The sequence below is a fragment of the Heloderma suspectum genome, chromosome 4, assembly GCF_057233095.1.
Source record: "Heloderma suspectum isolate Gila_16-S chromosome 4, 16-S_ref, whole genome shotgun sequence".
Taxonomy (NCBI): Eukaryota; Metazoa; Chordata; class Lepidosauria; order Squamata; family Helodermatidae; genus Heloderma; species Heloderma suspectum.
The window spans coordinates 56038628-56057929 of NC_139461.1; the positions used below are offsets into that span (position 1 = coordinate 56038628).

Genomic DNA, 19302 nt, shown 5'->3' on the forward strand with positions numbered 1-19302 from the left:
GAGCTCCGTTGCCTTTTTCCATTGCACAAGAGCTAGCAGACCATTTTGTAAACCTAAGATCTGCAAGTGGTTGTGCAAGTAGAACTTTAGCTGGAATCTCCCCTTGTGCATAGTTTAGAATTTGGTTTCTGCTAGCCCAACATTGTTTGTGCTAGAAGAATGATGCCGATGGATACAGCCCAAAGAGCAAATGCTATTTTTGATCTGTTATGTAAGTCAATAAAAACTCACAGTACAAATCCACTCAGCTACAACTACCTCCACATTGCCAAACTCTGTATGGAACTTATAACAGTTCAATGAAAGTGGATGAGTTTGTTAACAAAGCTGGACTGAAGGAGTCTAGAAATGTCTATACAGTTCCCTTCCTCCAATCTCTTGAACTATGACATCATTTGGGTGTATGAGGTATGCAATACAGCTGAACTCTTTTTAATTTGAATTGTTCACAGGCTAAGATAAAGTTCTGCAACCAGCATCCTGCAGAATTTACTCTGAGCGGAGTTATGAGTTTAGCACAAATGTTTTGACCTTGACAGCAGCCAAACTTTGCCCAGTATCAGTAGAAGTTTTACTTAAGGGAGAATGTGTAGAGAGCGCTCCCTCACCTAACCACCAATGCACATGTGGAATAAAACCATTATGGTGCCATCTTTCCTGGACTATACCATCCAGATATGTTTCAATGATCTCTCTGGGGAAGGAGAAACTCCATGTACACAGAAAACTAGCAGGCAGAAGGCTAAACCTTCTCTGACATGCTAGTTTTCTATGTGCAAGGAGATTTTCCCTCCAGGACCCAAATTCTTCTCTACTCCTCAGCTTGCAGTCTGAGGACTACAGCCCACCATACCCACAACCACACAACTTGTTTCTGACTCACGTGTTGGCTTTAATTTGTAAAGAAAAAGAGGTTAGTATATAGAGTAGCACCAACTTGGATCCAGAGGCAAGTTGTGAATTAGTCAAAGTAACAAATAATCTTTTTTAAAAGGTTTCCTATCTTAATTACTAGAAGTGTCCCCGTTCTAACATCAGGGTGATTTGCAGACATTTTCATCACCTTTAACATTAACGCCTATTACCTTGAGGGCTACAGACTTGATATTACAAAAAAGCAAAGATTCTCTATAATCTCAGGGGTATGCAGGATATCATAATGGGAGCTATACTATAATAGCAGCTAGCTGTCCTACCTTTTCTGGGGAAGAAAAGCTCTAATGGCTTTTTGGAAACCAATTTATGAAGCTGAACAATTATTTGCTTGTTATTTTATAGTTTTAGGGCAAAATGCTATCAAGATGCCTCTGAGTCTGGAGGCTGACGGGAATCCTATGCAGAGCGGGAGGAATGTGGAGGTGATCGTCACCTCCGTGTTCCTCCCCCTGTGCATTTTTGCTAGATGGGCTTTTCTTCCCTTCTCACTCGGGCTATGCAGGGCAGGAGGGAAGGAGGCTGGTCCCCCCCCAGTCCCCTTCTCGCCCACAGAACCACCCCCTTTTCCTCCTCTCCAAAGTCACAAGGCAACCTCGGAGACAGCTGGCACAGTTCTCTCCTTGCTGCTGCGAGGGGGAGGGGGAGGAAGCAAGGAGCTTGGACTCCTGGGTCTGAGCGCTGTCTCCAACCTTGGATCCAGGAATCCAAACCAAGATCCAGGAATCTGAACTATCCTATGGCCTCCCAGGTGCTGCCTAGGGGCCATAGGATTGCTCTCCCTGTTAGTATAACATTTTATGGTTATGATTTTTACTGAACACTTTGACTTATGGCAAACTTAACTGCCAACAGTCTTCATTTCCCAAAATTCTTTAGTTCTATTCACAAAGCTGTTAATTAAACAAGTTGAACAATTTTATAGGTCAAAGTACAACAATGAGAAAAGTTGAAGTATGAAGGCTTACCTTATTTTTAAAAAAATCCTAGACACAGTACTGCTCATGTATGGAAAAACAAATGTTCAAAAACAGAGAACATGGAAATATGCACAATACAAAAATAGTGCAATACAAGACACACACCAGCCTTCATCAAGGAATAGGGCCTCTAGCAACACCAATATCTTAATGAAGCATTAGGGAAGAGTGTTAACCAGCTTTTTTGCACCATCCTGACAGCACAAAGAAACTAGTTCAACTGGTTTGACAGTCATAAAAGGAATTCCCTTGATATGCACATAGCAGCTACTCTTGATGACTCTAGGATAGACAGGACTCAGTGTACTGTGCCAAAGAAATGCCAAGTTGTGCGTCAAGAAAATCCCACTTTTTCCCCAAGAGACAAATTGAATGCATTTGCTACAACTTGGCTCTAAAATGTGTATTTACTCTGCATGGAGTACTTTTTTTTTTAGAATCTGGGATACTTCAGCTGTGGAGAAAGAAGGCAAAAATAAGGGGAGATGTCCATGTGAGATAACATGAGTAGAGACAGATGTGTTAAGTACACGGAAGTCCTACTTTAGAACAAACAAAGCTTTAGCCTTTGTTGTAAAATGCAAAAGATACTAAACACATTATGCTCTGAGTGGTGTAAGCAGATGAGCCCCCCCGCCCCCCAAACCCTCACACACACCCGTGCACAGACACACACCTGCCTCTGCTTCCCTCTCCTTCCTCTGTGGTCTTCCTGACATCACATTTTAGATTGTAAACTCCTTTGGGCAGAGATCTTTGTAGAGTGCCATTGGGTTGGTTTCTCTCAGCCTAACCTCCCTCACAGGGTTGTTGTGAAGATAAAATGGTCTGTGTGGGGGAATAGAATCATGTACACCATACTGAGCTCCTAGGAAGAAAGATGGGATATAAACGTAATTAAATAAGATTGTTGCAAGGATTACACCAAGATAATGTATGTGAAGTGACTTTAAAACTCTAAAGTGCTACATAAAAGCAATGTGTTTGGAGCAATAATACCCAAAATATTATTGCCATTATTGATAGACAGTGGAAGTGCACCATTGTTAGAAATACAGGAGACATGCTGCACCAATTATATATCATTGCTTACAAAGGAATATTCTTTGATTAAGGACATAAGCTGTCGTTTTCTGGAACACCCTGCCAAACTAGACTAATGGTGCCATTAGTTATAGCAAGCATTTGCACTTCACTCCTGCTAGTTCCGTTTTGCTTCAGTAGCTCCATGTCTACCTCAGTGCAATGGCTGGGGGAGTGGGCAGGTTAGCAGGGTTGTGGGGAATAGATTTAGCTTTTTAAAACGCTGGGGCAGGGAAGTATTCACACAAAGGAGAAGGGAAGGCAGCCCCAACTGTTTGAGCTGCTGTTGTGGGATGGGGGGTTAAATGAGCATCAGCAATCAATACTATAGTAGTCAAAGAAAGAGAACTACCTGTTTAAAGAAGTGGTGGGAGAGGCTGAAGAGAGAAGAGGATAAAAGTATATATCCTGAAGGTGTCTCAACATGGGTGGGTGAGACTGCTGCTCATTGGTAAGTGTTGTCAGATGCCAACGCCCAAGACAGCTATTCACAAAATACTATAAAAATAGGATGGCTGCATTTTCCCCAGCAACTCAGGGCTGTGACTTCAATGGTGGAAAAGAAGATCCACTACTTGGGCAGGGAACACTGTTCAGAACCCTGGAAGGGCTGGGCAAGGACTGCATGTAATTTTTGTACCAAGTCCATGGACTGCCAATAAGCCCATGGATAATGGAGTTACTGCAAGGTGTGAGGGGAGGGAAAGGGGGAGAAGCAATGCTACTTTTTCTTCCTCTAACAGGAGATGTGTAGTCCAGAGCTAGAAAAGGGAAGAGCACATAGCTAAACCAGAGTCTAATAAGGGGAAAGATGCACACAAGCAAAAAGACACTGGCTTGGTTTTTTATCATTTTCCTTCCCTATTTTAAAGGCTGGCTGAGCACTCTGTCCTTAGTACCACCGAAAGCATTCCGCCTCAGTTGCCTAGAGCACTTGGGCACCTAACTATGGACACAGCTTTTCCTTCAAGAGCTGCACTTGCAGGAAAGAAACTTCACATTTCTCTAGTAGCTCAACATTTTTTAAATTATGAAAAGCGATATTTCCCCTGCAATGACAGCAGAATGGTCCTTTTCCATGTTAAGAACAATTTTGTGGCGGCCTGAACCAAAGTGTTCTCTAAGGTGATGCTACAGCTCTGGAATCATTCTCCAAAGGATAATTGCCAAGCTGCCCCACTATTAAGGCCAAACTAGACATGTGGGACATTGGATCTTTGATGCATTTATGTTTGGCTAAAAGCAGCTGCAGGGGTGAGAGGTGACATTTAGCTTAACCCTTTCCCCATGTGCCAATTCCCTGATGCAAAATTACTACCCACCACCAATGCTATTAGCTGCAATGGGGAAAACATACAAGTGCCTGTATGTTTTATCTTCCACAACTAGTAGCAGCAGGGATTATCACAGGGGGAAAAGTTATCCCACTCCACCTGCAGTACAATCCAAATGCAACCCTTCTCTCCCCACACCCAGCTGCTGCTTTTACCAAAAGGCAATGAAGTTGGTCCAGAGATCCATTCATCAGTCTCCCATGTCATGTGTTTGGATCATACATTCAGGCAGAGTAAAACACCCTTGTAATTTTCTTGCATTTTTAATACAGTTAAATGGTGTTGCTGCATTATTATTGTTGTTTTATTTACAGAGTCATTTTAATTTTAGTTGATTATACATTGCCTTGAAGTATGTGTAGCAGAAATGTGATTTCCTTAAGTCTTAAACCAGACTGGCGTACCCAATGGGCTGGATTAGGCTCACAGGCTGGAATTTCCACTTCCCTGCCTTAAGAGATGACATTCTTCTCCTGAGCATTTCTTTGGGGAGCTAACAAGGGTGACGATTACTAGCTAGTTCATCCTTGGTTATCCAACCATTTGATAAACATAAGCAATATTCTATAATTTATAGAATATCTAAGTGTTCTACAAATTAGGGATGGATGAATCAGTCAATTCTACTTTCTCCCACATTTCAAATTTTTAAAAACTCAAGATCTTTCCATCCCATTTATGAAGAAATGTGTAAATTCCGGCAAGCCCTTATGAACAGGGACAGATAATTCCAGCATGGAGAGGACCATATTGTACCTGTCTGCCATGTGGCTGATAAAGGGGGGAGCCTGTTAGGGAGAAAAAAAAAGAGTCGATAACCCTAATTCAGTACCACAAACATGGTTGAATTGAAACCCAGACTTTTAAGAGTTAAGCATCAAAGCCCTCGCTGCCTGGATGGACAAATCTGCCTGTTTTGCTTTCTCCCTTTCTCTTTTTTAAATATCAAGTTCTTTCCATCTTGTTTATAAAGAAATTAACAAGGTTGGTAAGTTCTTATAAAAACAAGAGAACAAACAAAATTCTCACCCATCCCTACTACAGATACAAGAACAAGAGAAGGGTTTCATACCATGTGCCATAATAAAACAATCCTTCCACAACTGTTAACTTTTGCCAATAAGATATAAACATGAAATTATCTAAATACTCAAAATGAACCAGGGCAGAAAGAAGAGGGAAAGAGGAATATCATCTTGCTAGTAAGTCCACAGAAGTGGGAAAATATCTCAAGAGTTTCTAGGGAGTAAGCTAAGAAGTGGGTGATGTTCTAGTTTATACCTACAGGAATGGGTTGTCCAAATATTATCTGAAGCAAGAAGTAAACAAACATTAGGTTTTGATTGTCACAGTCATTTATTTGTGTGCTATAGAATGTTAAACCCTAGCCAAAGAAGATGTCAAAGGTTAAAATGGCGAAAGTGTTTGTCGTACAAGATTACCATGCTGCCCGACAAATAGTGAGATCAGCTCAACATTGCCAATTTCATAGCATACACAAATGGTTTTCAAACTTTCTATCTGCACATAAGCCTTTTCACATATGCTTGCTTATCACAGACATCCTGTGTATTGCATAGGTCTTGGAGGAGTGCTCCATTTAGGTGGAAATCTGGCTAAGCTGTTGGGCCTCATATGAGCTGACAGAGCACCCCAGAACATACACCTTACATTAAAACATTGCAGGGGAAGATTGGTAGAGATGGGCAAGCTGTCCTTCAGGGAGACCATTTATTTATAATACTTATATAACACTTAATATAATAAAATCTAAGTGGTTCACATATACATATTAAAATTCATATTTAAATACACTATTAAAATAATTTCATCTACAACAACAATACGAAACAAAACAAGGAACAGTAAGATGGAACAGCATATAATTGCAATTATTTACAGGCCACAGAAAGCCTGGGTAAACGTGCATTTTCAGGAGGTTTTGAAGCATACCACATTTTCTGCATCCCAAACTGCACGGGGGAGGGTTTTCCAGAGCGTGGGTGCTGCCACCGAGAAGTCCTGCCTTTGATATCATGTGGTGGCATTCTGTTGTCCATGGAATGACCAGCAAAGCCTCCTCTAAAGATCTTAAAGGTCAGCTCTGTGTGTGTGTGTGTGTGTGTGTGTGTGTGTGTGTGAACAACACAGCCTTGAACATGGCTTGGTACCTAATGGGCAGCCAGTACAGTTCTTTTAATGCAGGTGTTATGTGAACATAGCTGGGTGTCCCCCTGACCACCCTAGCTGCTGCGTTCTGCACTAGCTGCAGCTTTCAAATCAGGTACAAGGGCAGATCCACATACAGTACATTACAATAGTCTAATTACAATCCAACCAGTGCAAGGATCACCATGGCTAGGCTGTCCCTATCCAGGAGTGGGCATAGCTGGTACACCAACCAAAGCTGGTAATGGGTTCTCCAGGCCACTAAGGTCACCTGGGCTTCCAGTGACAAAGATGGATCCAGGAACACCCCCAATCTATGTAACCTTCAGACTGAGTGCAACCCCATCCAGAACAGGCAAACAGCCCAATTCCAGGACCTGGGAACCACCAACCCATAGGGTTTCTGTCTTATTAGGATTCAGCTTCAGTTTGTTAGCCCTCATCCAAGCCATAACTGCAGCCAGGCACCAGTTCAGAACGTGCAGGGCCTCTCCCAATTCAGATGTCACAGAGAAATCTACTGTGCATTCTGGTGACACCTTGCCCCAGATCTCCTAATGACCACTGCAAATGGCTTGATATAGATATTAAATAACTTTGGGGACAAGATAGTGCCCTGTGGCATACCACAGTTCAGGTGCCAAGGAGTCAAGGCACAGTCACCCAATATCATTCTCTGGAATGGACCCTGCAAGTTAAAAGCCATACCATTAACAAACAATGCCTCCAACTCACGGAAGTGGTCCAGGAGGATACCCTGATCAATGATATCAAAAGCCACTGAGGGATCAAGTAGTAACAGGGTTGCACTCCCTCTATCCCTCTCCTGAAGGTCATCCAACAGGGTGACCAAGGCCAAATCCATCCAAAAACTGGGCTTGAACACAGTCTGGAATGGCCTTGACAGAATCACCAGCTCTGGCTACTGGATATTCTCCAGAACATTCAAGAATCCATTGAATTCCGAAAGCCCCTGGAAGTTGACCATCTTCATGGGTCCCCCACTCCAGCAAGGAGGGACTGGCATCGTGAGATCAAATTTCACCAGAAAGTGATCAGACCATGAGAAGAGGATGATTTCCACCCCACCCCCTGAATATCCAGACCACCTCCCTCATGCCCAGAGACAAAGGCCAAATCTAGGGTATGGCCTGACCTATGTGTTGGGCCAATGACAAACTGAGACAGCCCCACAGTTGTCATGGAAGACATGAAGTCCTGAGCTGGTACTGTTAAGGCAGTCTCAGCATGGATGTTGAAAGTCCTCCAGGAACAGGACCTAGGATTCTTCAACACCACATCCGAGACTGCCTCAACCAGCTCGGTCAGGGAGACCACTGGGCAGCAGCATGAGCAGTACACCAATAGCATCTTCAATCTGACTCTTTGGCCCAACACAAGATACAGGCCATCATAGCCCAACCCAGGTTGAAGGGGTTTCCTGCTGACCAAGGGAGCTTTTATGGATTGTGGTGACTCTCACCTCCCCTGGCTCTCCAGCCTGGCGCTGTACCAAATAACTAGATGGGCAGAGCTAGGCCAGGTCTACACCACCCAGGTCTCAGTAATACTGACTTTATCATGAGTAACTCCCATTAAGGTTCTGAGGACATCTAATGATTACCTGAAAATAAGTGGTCCAGGCCAGTGGTTCTCAATTATTTTTGTGAACTTCTTGAAATTTTCTGGGTTTCTTGGACCACTTAAGCATTTTTTGTTATACAAATCAAAGAGCATACAAAAATTCATACTTTTAACATTTTTATCTTCAGTGCTGACATCATCACCCAAACCAGCCCTTTATTATGAACACAGGTCCTAGGTCAGGGCCTCAGTCTCTTTGATAATCTGGCCCTGGTCAAAATGGCATCAGAAAAAGAATAAATCAAGTACAGGCCCAAGTAAAGATATTCTTGACTGTTCTGCAACCTTTCCACAAACCATCTGAATGTAGCCTGTGAATTTTGTTATGGCCTAGGCCATTATTATTGTCTAAGCCATCATATTTTTGTTATTTCTTATTTACTGAAAGTTTTTTTAAATATTTTTTAACAATAAAAGAACCCCTTCCCTCCTTCCCAATTATACAGTTGATAGTACAACAATAAGCATCCATTTTGTATTGTTCTCTCTGCCTACTCTTCCCCAGTCTTAAGCCATTATATAACAGCTTGCAAAGAGTTCCAAACAGAAAGGTTATCCTACAAGTTAAGGCAGAAGTGGAGAACCTTTTTCAGACTGAGGGCTGAATTCAATTTAGGAGATCTCAAAGGCCAGTAGTGGGCGGGGCCAAATGCAAAAGTGTGCGTGCGTGTGGGGGGGATACCAAAAGTACCAGCATATTGTAGCTTAAAACTCTTACTGTTAGTAACTGAGCCTTAGGAGAGGCATTTCAACCTTTTAGAATGGGGAAAAAACTGCACAAAAGCCAGGAAACGACCAAACAATCAATGGTTGGGGTAAAGAGGTATGACCATCTAGGAACCCTGGAGAGCCAGATTGGGACTCTTCACTCTCATTCCTGAGTGAAGAGATTTCCTCTCTGGGGCAAGGATTGGGACAGAATAATTCCCAAATACATTAGTGAATCCCCAAGTAAAGGTTTACACCAGGGGTGAGCAATTGGCTATGCTGGCTAGGGCTGATGGGAGTTGTAGGCCAAAACATCTGGAGGGCCACAAGCTGACCACCCCTGGATTAAACACTCTTCTACAATCCAGTACCAGTAGCCAGAAAGCTATCCAGAAGCAAGAAACTAAACACACATAGATGGGGTTTTTCTCAACAGTACATCACACTTTCTGGCCACAAAAACTTACACTTGTTAGTGGCAAGCTCCAAATGGATTAGCCATTGCTTTCCATCTATTTAGTCTATTCAAAGCTGACCCTGATTCAGGATCATCAGGAAGCAAAAGAAGTTGGCATAGACTTTAATAAGAACAGCAAATAAAGAAAAACTCATGAAGGTTAGTTTATTTTTAGGCATAGAATCTAAGCCAAGCCCCATTAAAGGAGTCGCCTTTTGTCTTACACAGTTGTTCATTATACATTAGAAGTTTCCTAGCACCTAAATCCTAAATCTCATTTACTAAAGCATTCCATTTCCAGTTGTGAGAATTCACCTCAACATCAGAGCCACTTCCCATTTGGTTATGAAATAAATGAATGCAAATATCTACCCTTTTTTACATGATACCAATTCATGTTTTATTATTCTTTGTCAAACACACACACACTTTTTCCTTTTAAATGTACTTAAAGAGATACTGTGACCATTTAAAACAGAATCACTACTAATAACACTAGCTGGTCCTACCGTTAGGGCAGAATGAAGCAGTTGCCTCAGGCAAATGATTTTGGGGGTCAACAAAGGGAAGTAGGTTCTTAGTTATTGGACTTATTATGGGTTGTATTCAGTGACAGTCTTAACTTAAGTCCTGTTCATTTCAATGGATTTATACTAAGTAGGACTAACACTGAATACAACCCAGTAATAGTATTTTTACTGCTAGGGAGAGATGCTTGCTGTAGGAACTATGCACCTTGAAGGTGGTGTGTGTGTGTGTGGGGGGGCATTTGCTGATCCGCTAAATGCAGCAGGGTATTTTGGGCCAGCCCTGCTACTACTCCAGATGGACATACATCACTTTTACACAACACCTCTAGTTTTTGAGGTACTGCTTTAGTTTTTGAGGTACTGCTTTTTCTTCTGGGAAAAAGAGGGCAGGGCAGGAATTTCCCCATGATGTTCCAGAGGGTCCCTCAACCCCATGGGCATTTCAGAGCATAGATACATTAAGATGAACCAAGGCTGGGAAAACAAAAGTAAATTTTTGAGGTTCTGTTCTGTGAAAAGTAAGGTAAGTGTAACAATGATACAAATATAGAGTGGATTGCTCCCTCAAATAGGAGGCAAGACCAAAGCAAGTTTGATTAGGAAATGCAAAAAACACTAGGTGAAATATAAATCAAGACGATATACAATACTGATAGCTCACACATGTGCTCTAGCCACGAGCATCAGAACAAATTAAAATTCATACTAGAAACCAGGTCTAAAAGAATAAAGATTTACATACAGCAGCAGAATTTCCACCTTAATGAGAATAAGGAAAAATGTTTTTACTTAAAATAGCATTTTGCTTCTTGACTTAACTGTGCAATCCTACACTTGTATACTCAGAAGACCCAATGACTTCAAGGAAGCAGGAAGTCTCAGGGTAAGCTTCCTTCCCTACCCACCCTTAGAGAACAACAGTGTTGACAGATTTGTTATGTCACAGCGTGTCCTTGGGGCAATTTTTCCACTATGATGTGACTTGATGGTAGGAGGATCTGAGTATACCACTCAATGTTGATAAGGCATACTACTTAGAAACTGTATCATAAGGCTGAAGCCTAGGACAGAATGCAAATTTTACTTCTATATTGAAGAGATAAGAGCTTGTTTTTTCCAGTTAAGTTTTATTGGCTGCACCCATCTCTATTTTTACTGCTGTTTGTTGATTAATTTGTTGGATTTTAGATTTTAATGTTTTTAAACAGGTGTTAAGCCACCCTACGTGCTGTGAAGTCTTGCTGAAGAAGAATCAACATGGCTTCTACAAAAGTAAGCCCTCTCTTAGTAACCTTGCAGAATTCTTTGAAAGTATCAACAAGCATGTGGATATGGGGGATCTGTAGACATTCTTACTTGGACCTCCAAGAGGCTTTTAACACAGTACCTCACCAAGGGCTCCTGAACAAACTTAGCAGTTATGAAATAAGAGGACAGTCCACTTAGGGATCAGTAACTGGTTAAAGAGTAGGAATAAACAGACTGTTCTTGCAATGGAGATACATAAACAGTGAGATTGCCCAAAGATCTGTATTGGGACTGATGCTCTTTAACCTGTTCATAAATGATCTGGAGTTAGGGGTGAGCAGTGAGGTGGCCAAGTCTGCTGATGTAAACAAATGATTTAGGTTGGTTAAAACAAAAAGGGCCAGCAAAACACTCCAGAAGTTCTCTCCAAACTGGAAGAATGGGTGCCAAAATGGCAGATGTGGTTCAAACAACTGCAGTGATGCATGCTGGGGCAAAAAATCAAAACAAATTTCGTGTTGGATCACTATGAAAGGAATCAAAAATAAAACCGCCAGTATCATAATGCCTTTATACAAATCTATGGTACAACCACTCTTGGAATAATGTGAAGAGTTCTGGTCAACACACCTAAAAATAGATACTGTGCAGCTGGAAAACATAGAGAAAAGGGCAACCAAAATTATAAAGGGGCTGGAGCTACTCCCCTACAAGGAAAGGTTGCAAGAGTTGGCATTTAGCTTAGAAAAAAGGTGTGTAAGGCATGGAGGGTGGAAAACATAATAAAGATGTAGTGACAGCCATTACATTCCTATAAAGCAGGGGGGTCCAGAGGCCATTTTTCACAGCCTAGATTCCCCCTTTCTGTGGGACACACTTCGTAAGGTGCCAGAAAAAAAAACCTCCAATAGCAAATAGCTAAAATTGGTGATGAACAGTTCATGCCTCCAAATCCGTCTTATTTTGAACTAAGATTTAGCCATTTTAGCTTCCACAGTGGTTCACTACTGCTACGGGTGCCTAAAACTACCAAATCTTGCTTCAAAACAAGCAAGATTTGGCTGATTTAGGCTGCTGATTTTCTGTAGCAAACTGACAATGTTTTTGCCACAACAAATTTTAGCAGCAGTGGGGGAAAGTGATGGCCACATGCAGCCCACATGTTACCCATCCCTGCTATAATGCCATGCTGAATTTAAATTTGCAGATCATCATCTTATTCAGACTATCCCCAGTTTACATGAAAAGGTCCCTGGTTTGATCTTGGCATTTCCAGTGAACGGGTCTTAGTTAACAGGGCTGGGGAACACCTCTGTCCAAGACTTTCGAGAATCACTGGCAGCCATAGTAGACAAAACTGGGCTAGGTAGACAAACTAATGATCTTACTTGGGATAAGGCAGTTTCATGTGTTCACATACACCTAGCTGAAAGTTATCTTTCAAGACGAAAACCATAAGGAAAGAGCAGGCTTTACAGCTGCTATGTGTGTCAACTGAACCCAATCCTTTGTCAACTAATTCAGCTTCAAATACTCTTAGCCAGTAGAAAAACAGAATAGCTTTTTAAGGTTATGTGTATGTATGGGGAGCAGTACATATAGAATATTTTGAATCAGCAGTTATATGGAGGGGTAAGGAAATGCTCAGGCCAGAAGAGAGTCTTTTGCTTTGAGCAGAGCTTCCAAAGATCAGCACTTTAAATGCTAGTAACTCATTATTTAGGGAGCAATCCTATGGCTGCTAGACAGCAGCTAGATGGCCACAGGATACGCTGTTTTCCAGGAACTGACCTCCTGACTTCCGCAGTGCCTCGGAGGCAGTGCGGAACAGCTCCGTCCGCGCTTGCAAGAGGAGCGTGGAGCAGCCAGAAAGGGGCATGGCTGGGGGCATTCTGGGGCAGGGAGATCGTAATTGCCTATACAACACATCCTATGTGTCGTACAGCAGCCTCCTTCGCCGCTCTGTGCTCCTGCAGCCTAGCTGAAAAAGCAGGGCAGGAGAAGCACGGAGGGAATGATCCCCTCTGTGCTTCGCCTGCCCTGCTTTGGATAGGCAGTCGCCTCTGAGTTCGGAGGTGGCTGCCTATCTAGATAGGATTACACCCTTAAGAAGTTAAAGCCAAGTCCTTCAGGCCAAAGAGAAACGAGATAAGTAGCTGGACTTATCTACTCCTCTTTCAGTTCACACATGAAAACATTATGCATTTGGACTTTCATTTCCAGTCCTGTACTTTACATATGAGCTAGTTTACCACCAGTTTGAGGTATTGGGCACCAAGTCTTCAACTATCAAGATTATAAGGAACTATCAAAATATTTTCAAGTTCAACCTTAAAAAAAATCAGAGAGTTTCTTTTATGTTCATGCCCAACTTTCATAGTCCTTTCCTATAACAGCTGGTATATTCCAAGTCTTTGCATTGACACAGTAGTAGTCAACAGACTTCATGGCATCCCTTAAAGATTAATAGTTCAAGCTAAAGGATCAAATATATTTGATGAGTGATCTGGGCAAAAACAAGCAAACTATCTAGAAAACAAAAACATCTAACTGTTTTGCCCTCAAGGTCATATTATGTTATAATTTAAAGAAATAGAGTTTGGGACAAGAGATGGGGGGTGGGGGAGAAAGAGACTGAAAATAATACACACAGGGAACCAAGGTTTAATGAGATCCATTTTCAACATCATTTTAGTTGTCTTATTGTTCATCATTTAAGAAGTGTCTACAAGATATTGAGGGGGTACTTATAAGCAAACTCCCTCTGCTGAAGAGCCAGGTGGTCTATATTTAGACTTTCACAGAGAAATGGAACCACCATCTAACATTAACACCAGCATATGCATTTAGTCAAACAGTTGTACTAAAATATAGGAGCAGCAGTTGTACAAATATAGGGCAAAGATCTTTCTGTATATACACAGAACAGTCTATAATACTATTAAAATTAATCCTGCCTGGCATCATCTTAGGTTGTTCTGGAGGGGATAAAGAGGCGATGTGCACACTCTAAATATGGTATATATACATGGCATTTCAAAACTATTTTTAGCTCAGCCTAAATGTTTCCATAAGATTGCAGGTTAGGAGATCAGGAATGTACCGGGGTTCTTCCATTCCCTTTCCTCCTACATGAATTTATGTATAGTCTCTTGGATAGACTGCTTTAGCCATAGTGTAGCACAGTATATTTATCAGTACTAACTATGGAGAACAAGAATTGCCCTTATAACCATGGAATGAGGTAGCTTCTAGAAGTAAGTTTATCAGCCTGTGAGCTGAATAGCCTACTCAGAGCTGAACAGAAAACTTGGTACATAGATGAAATCTCTCCTTTTAAGCCATTAGGACTAGAAATGCAAGAACAAAAAATGTGTAGGAGATATTATTAAGCTTCCCTATTAAGCTATTAAAAATCTAAGAATCCTTAGCAATGCTCTGTTTAACAAGAAATGTTTTTATTTTATGCAAATTATATTTGGATATGATATTAAGTATATTAATAAAAATTAAAAATTGATCAAAAGTTTTTCTCCTTACTAATTCTTGTTAGTACAAGAACAAAACTGAATCCAGCCTAGAACAGTTTTTGGTTACAGTAAAAAAACAGTTTTATGTTTTGTTAGAAGTCATCTAAAGATACTTGACTGGCAGCCAACGTCTACCTAAATACTGGAACCAGGGCCAGCCCTACCATTAGGCCTATTTGACTTCTACTGGGAGGTCTGTTAAACAAATTGTGACATCTTGACAAAGATTGACATAGCTTGTGCTGCAGAGAATTGCTCTTAGGACCATTCAAGCTCAAGGGTTGTGCGACAGGTTCTGTGCCATCTGCAAGTATTTACTTAACCTAGCCCAGGGAAGGAGGTTGACACCACCTTCCTTCAACAAAGGCGGTACAAGTGGGCTAGCCAAAATCATGTCAGGTCACAGGTTCCAAGCCAGCCAGCAAAATAAGATCTGGATGTTCTATAATATAGCAACATTTTATCTTCCAAATGGAGTGATTTGACTTTAGCAAACATCCGAGAAAATAGCCAGGCTGCCCACAATATGAAGGCAATGGTTCAGCCTCTACGTAAGACCAGAAGTTTAACTTCACTGTTGTTCACCTTGCTAAAGAATTCCTGCTCAAATCACAGTGTAAAGCAGACACTATACACCCTTGGCTTGCACTGAGGTAGGTAAATGTATGTAAGATAGTAACTGAGAAGTTCTGTTGAATACAGTGGTCTGGCTTGGTCTGTAAGCAAACAAGATGTATACTCAATGAAATTCAGCCAGATTGCAAGAGAACTTATGCCATGGTTTCAGTTTGCTGGACCACTCACTCTGGTTTCCCATGTGCCAAACAAGGCCAAGTCGGTAATCCTCTCAAATATGCGTCACAACATGGCAGGAGAAGAAAAAGGCAATCCTAAACAATATTCTACTATACTGGCACTAAAAGTGGTGATAACATGGATAATTGTTGTTAGAATTTGTTGTTATTTGCAGAAAGTAAAGAGGTAACCAATGTTGCTATTCTTCACTATGCTTGATTTGGCAGATATTGTACACATGGGTCAACAGCAACCCAATTTAGAACCACATTCCCAGAGAGAGAAGCAGCGCTTGTTAGTCAATTGTGTAGATGACTCAGATGTACATATGAAAAGAGTATTCAACAGCTGCTTGCTCACCATGCTTCAAAGAGCTTTCCCATTTCTTGCTTATGGCAGAAACAAGCAATCCCAGTGAGCGGCCACTGTTCCATTTCACCAAGTTCAACTGACTGGAAAAGCCGGTATGGAAAATAGCAAGTGTGTGAACCGAACATGGAGCATCAATACCGTGATGACAAAATTACTTACAGGCTCTTACCAACGATGGGCTGGTTTGCACAGTGAAAATAAGGCAAGGTGACTTATTTAAGCAACAGTGGCTTATTTAAATCACGGTGTATGCTGGGCACGGTTTCCATAGTCACTGCCCATGGGTTGTTGTTGGAGGGGGAAAACAGCCCTTCAGCAGCCCTACAAGCCATGGTGCCCACGTTTGGGCAACACAACAAGCTGCGCCCAGGCAATGATCACTCGGCACACACTGGGAGTTAAATAAGCCACCATGGCTTATTTTGATCATGTGAATCCGGTCTATGAACTTAAGAAGAGTTGTGCTGGATCAGACCATTCAAACAGTGGCCAACCAGCTCCCCACGGGAAACCCACAAGCAGGACATGAATGCAACAGCACCCTCCCACCCACGTTCTTCAGCAACTGCTGTACATAGGCATACTACCTCCGATACTGGAAGTAGCATATAGTCATGAGGACTATTAGCCATTGATAGCCTTCTCCAGGAATTTGTGACAAGGATCACACACACACAAAAAGCCTTCCTCTCTGGCCTACTGGCAAATGGCATCTGTCAGTGGAGTGATCACAGAAAGTTAGTTGGTTTTAAGTTAAATTAGTTGGAACTAACTTGTGCTAACAATTTCAAAATGAGATTTCAACATGACCCTACCTTTTCAGAATTAAGACCATAACTTGGACAACCATAGAGACCAGGATTTTAGCTGGCAGACCAGTGTTAGGATGCTTATCTCTAGCATGCTAGAACAAAATGATTTACATCAGTTACAGATGTTAATGGTTCACATTTTGTGTTTGGATACTTAAGTAGTTCAACTATGTTTGGGTAACCAGCAATTGTACTCTTGATATTTTGGTCTGGGAAAACAAGAATCGCTTAAGCATCCCCAGAAGAAAATAATTTCTTTGTAAATGAAGTTCATAAGAGGACATCTTCATTTAAGTACAGAAGTTGTAGGCTGCTCCATTCAACTACACAAAGTCTGTAAGGCAAGGTCTGGACTTGTTTAGCGTAGTTCTAAAAGTGGTACTGGGCCATTCTAGTTCAAACAAAACAAACAGTGACAGCTCCAGAGCAGTACTTCAAAGGGGAAAAAAGAGCTTGAAATGAAGAGTATCAAAAGGATTTCTAAAACATGACTAGGACTGTAAGCCTAAATACACTTACTTGAGAGTAAGCTCCACTGAATTCATCGGGACTTACTTCTCAGTAAGAATGCATAGCATTGTCCTTCATAGCTGCAATCCTATATATGCTTACTAGGAAGTAAGACCTACTGAACAGAATGGGACTTTTCCGTAAACGTGCAGAGAACTGCACACCAGTGGAATGGACACCACTTCTGGACTGAATTCCCCTTCCCCCTGGAACCCTCCCATTCATCCTCCAAATCTGCTCTGGGGGATTGGGGACCCTCCAGAGCAGATTGGCGTATGTGAGGAGTGAGGCTGCAGTGGGAGGAACCTCCCATTATCTGAGCAGAAGTCAGTTCATGTAATGTTCACTTTAGTCCACTGTTTGCTTTCCATTGATACTTCAGGATTTTTAAATATTTCCATAGAACATACAATGTTGTAAATAACTGTTGATTTAGATGCTCGAAGCAAGAACAGCTGGCTAGTCCAGGATCCTCCCATATTTTAATGGCAATGATGCCATAAGTGACAAAATTTCCAAGAACTCTAAATTTTACAATGCTCTTAAGTACACATTTACCAAGTTAGCAAACTTCTCTGCTTTTATAAGTATGAACTGGATATATACTTCATTCATGCATAAAAAGCCTCTAAGTACATTCTATTTGGAAAACATTCAAGACAAGATCTTTTGAATTATCCAACGAATGTGTGCTGAAACTGGCTCTTCTTTCAGATCTTACTTTAACTCACTCAACAGTGTGTGGTATGGATCTAAAGGGTATGCTTGACACAAGGGGTCACGAACCAGTATTCTACTCTCATATCTTAAGATAGGCTCAGCAAATACTTAAAAGTCTCAGCAACACAGAGTCTGCAAAGCATTTCAACACTATAGATGCTGGAATTGTCACCGTGCCTATTCTTCAATGGACTCTGAAGTAGATTTCATAGCATTATTCAAGAAAATAATTCTGAGTGTAGCCAGGCAGCAGAGCAAATCATGCTTTTCAGAACATTTGTTGATATAAACAGATGAGGGAGACTAATCACATGATTCTCTCTGCAGATCTGCATCACCCAGCATGCTTAAAATGAAATTCTATATAACAGCCTTCCCCAACCTAGCATCCTCCAGATGTGTTGGACTACAATTTGCATTATCCCCAGCCAGCATGGCCATTGGCCATGCTGACTGGGATGAGGGAAGATATAGCCCAATACATCTGGAGGGCATCAGGTTGAGGGAGGCTGGTATACACTCTTACCTGGGAGTAAGCCCCAATGAACACAGTGAGATTTAATTCAAACTAAAATATATAGAATTGCACTCTTAGCAACTAAAACAATACTTGCTCAAACTCTACATAGATACCTTACATTGTTAGTACCTTACACTGATAGTGGTGGTACAGAAGAAGGGTCACTACGGATATTCAAGATTCAAAGGAAAGATCCATAGCTTCATGATAGATAGCTGGGAAACACTTCTGCTTGAACTTTGGACAGCTGCAAAAACTCAAGAGAAAATACTGGGTTTTGTAGACCAATGGTCTCCGTCAGTGTAAGGCAGCTTCACATGTTGAAGATAAAGACTTTTTTTGAGTCAGTTCCAATGAGATAAATGAGCTAGATTATGAAGTTGGTTTAAGTGAAGATTTTAAAAAATCTTCATGTCACAACAGTTTACAGGTCTGCTAATGCCTCTGTATTAGTGGCTCTAATGCAGAGTCACACTCAAGTCTACTGAAATCAGTGGGCTGTATTCAATGTTAGCCCTACATAGAGCAGATCCACTGAAATGAATGGCACTTAACTTAGGCTAACAGTCGACATAAGCCAAAAGGACAAAAGTTAGTTGTGGCTAACATGTACAATTGTTTTCACTTGAACATTTCACACTAATGTTTTCTGGATGACAGATATATAGAAAGCACAAGATTGTAACGACAGAAACATAAAACTCACATTCAGCCCTGAAGGAGGAAGTGGCTGCAGATTTTAAAAAATGTATTTCATTTTATAGGTAAAGAGACAAGAAATTGAATGTAGTAACAGAAATAATTATAAACAAGGAGTCTTATGGCACCTCAGACTAACAAATTTATTATGGCATAAGCTTTCGTGGACATTTCGTCCACCTCAGATTCATGAACAGTTTTGCCGTAATAAATTGGTTTTGCTCTTTGTTTTTTGCTGCAACAGATTAACACAGGTAC

General features: G+C 41.3%; 1 protein-coding gene across 1 annotated transcript in view; it reads right to left on the reverse strand.

The window, feature by feature from the left end:
• Positions 1–19302, reverse strand: part of RDH10 (retinol dehydrogenase 10) — a 48295-nt gene that overhangs the window by 25344 nt on the left and 3649 nt on the right. The window lies entirely within an intron of this gene.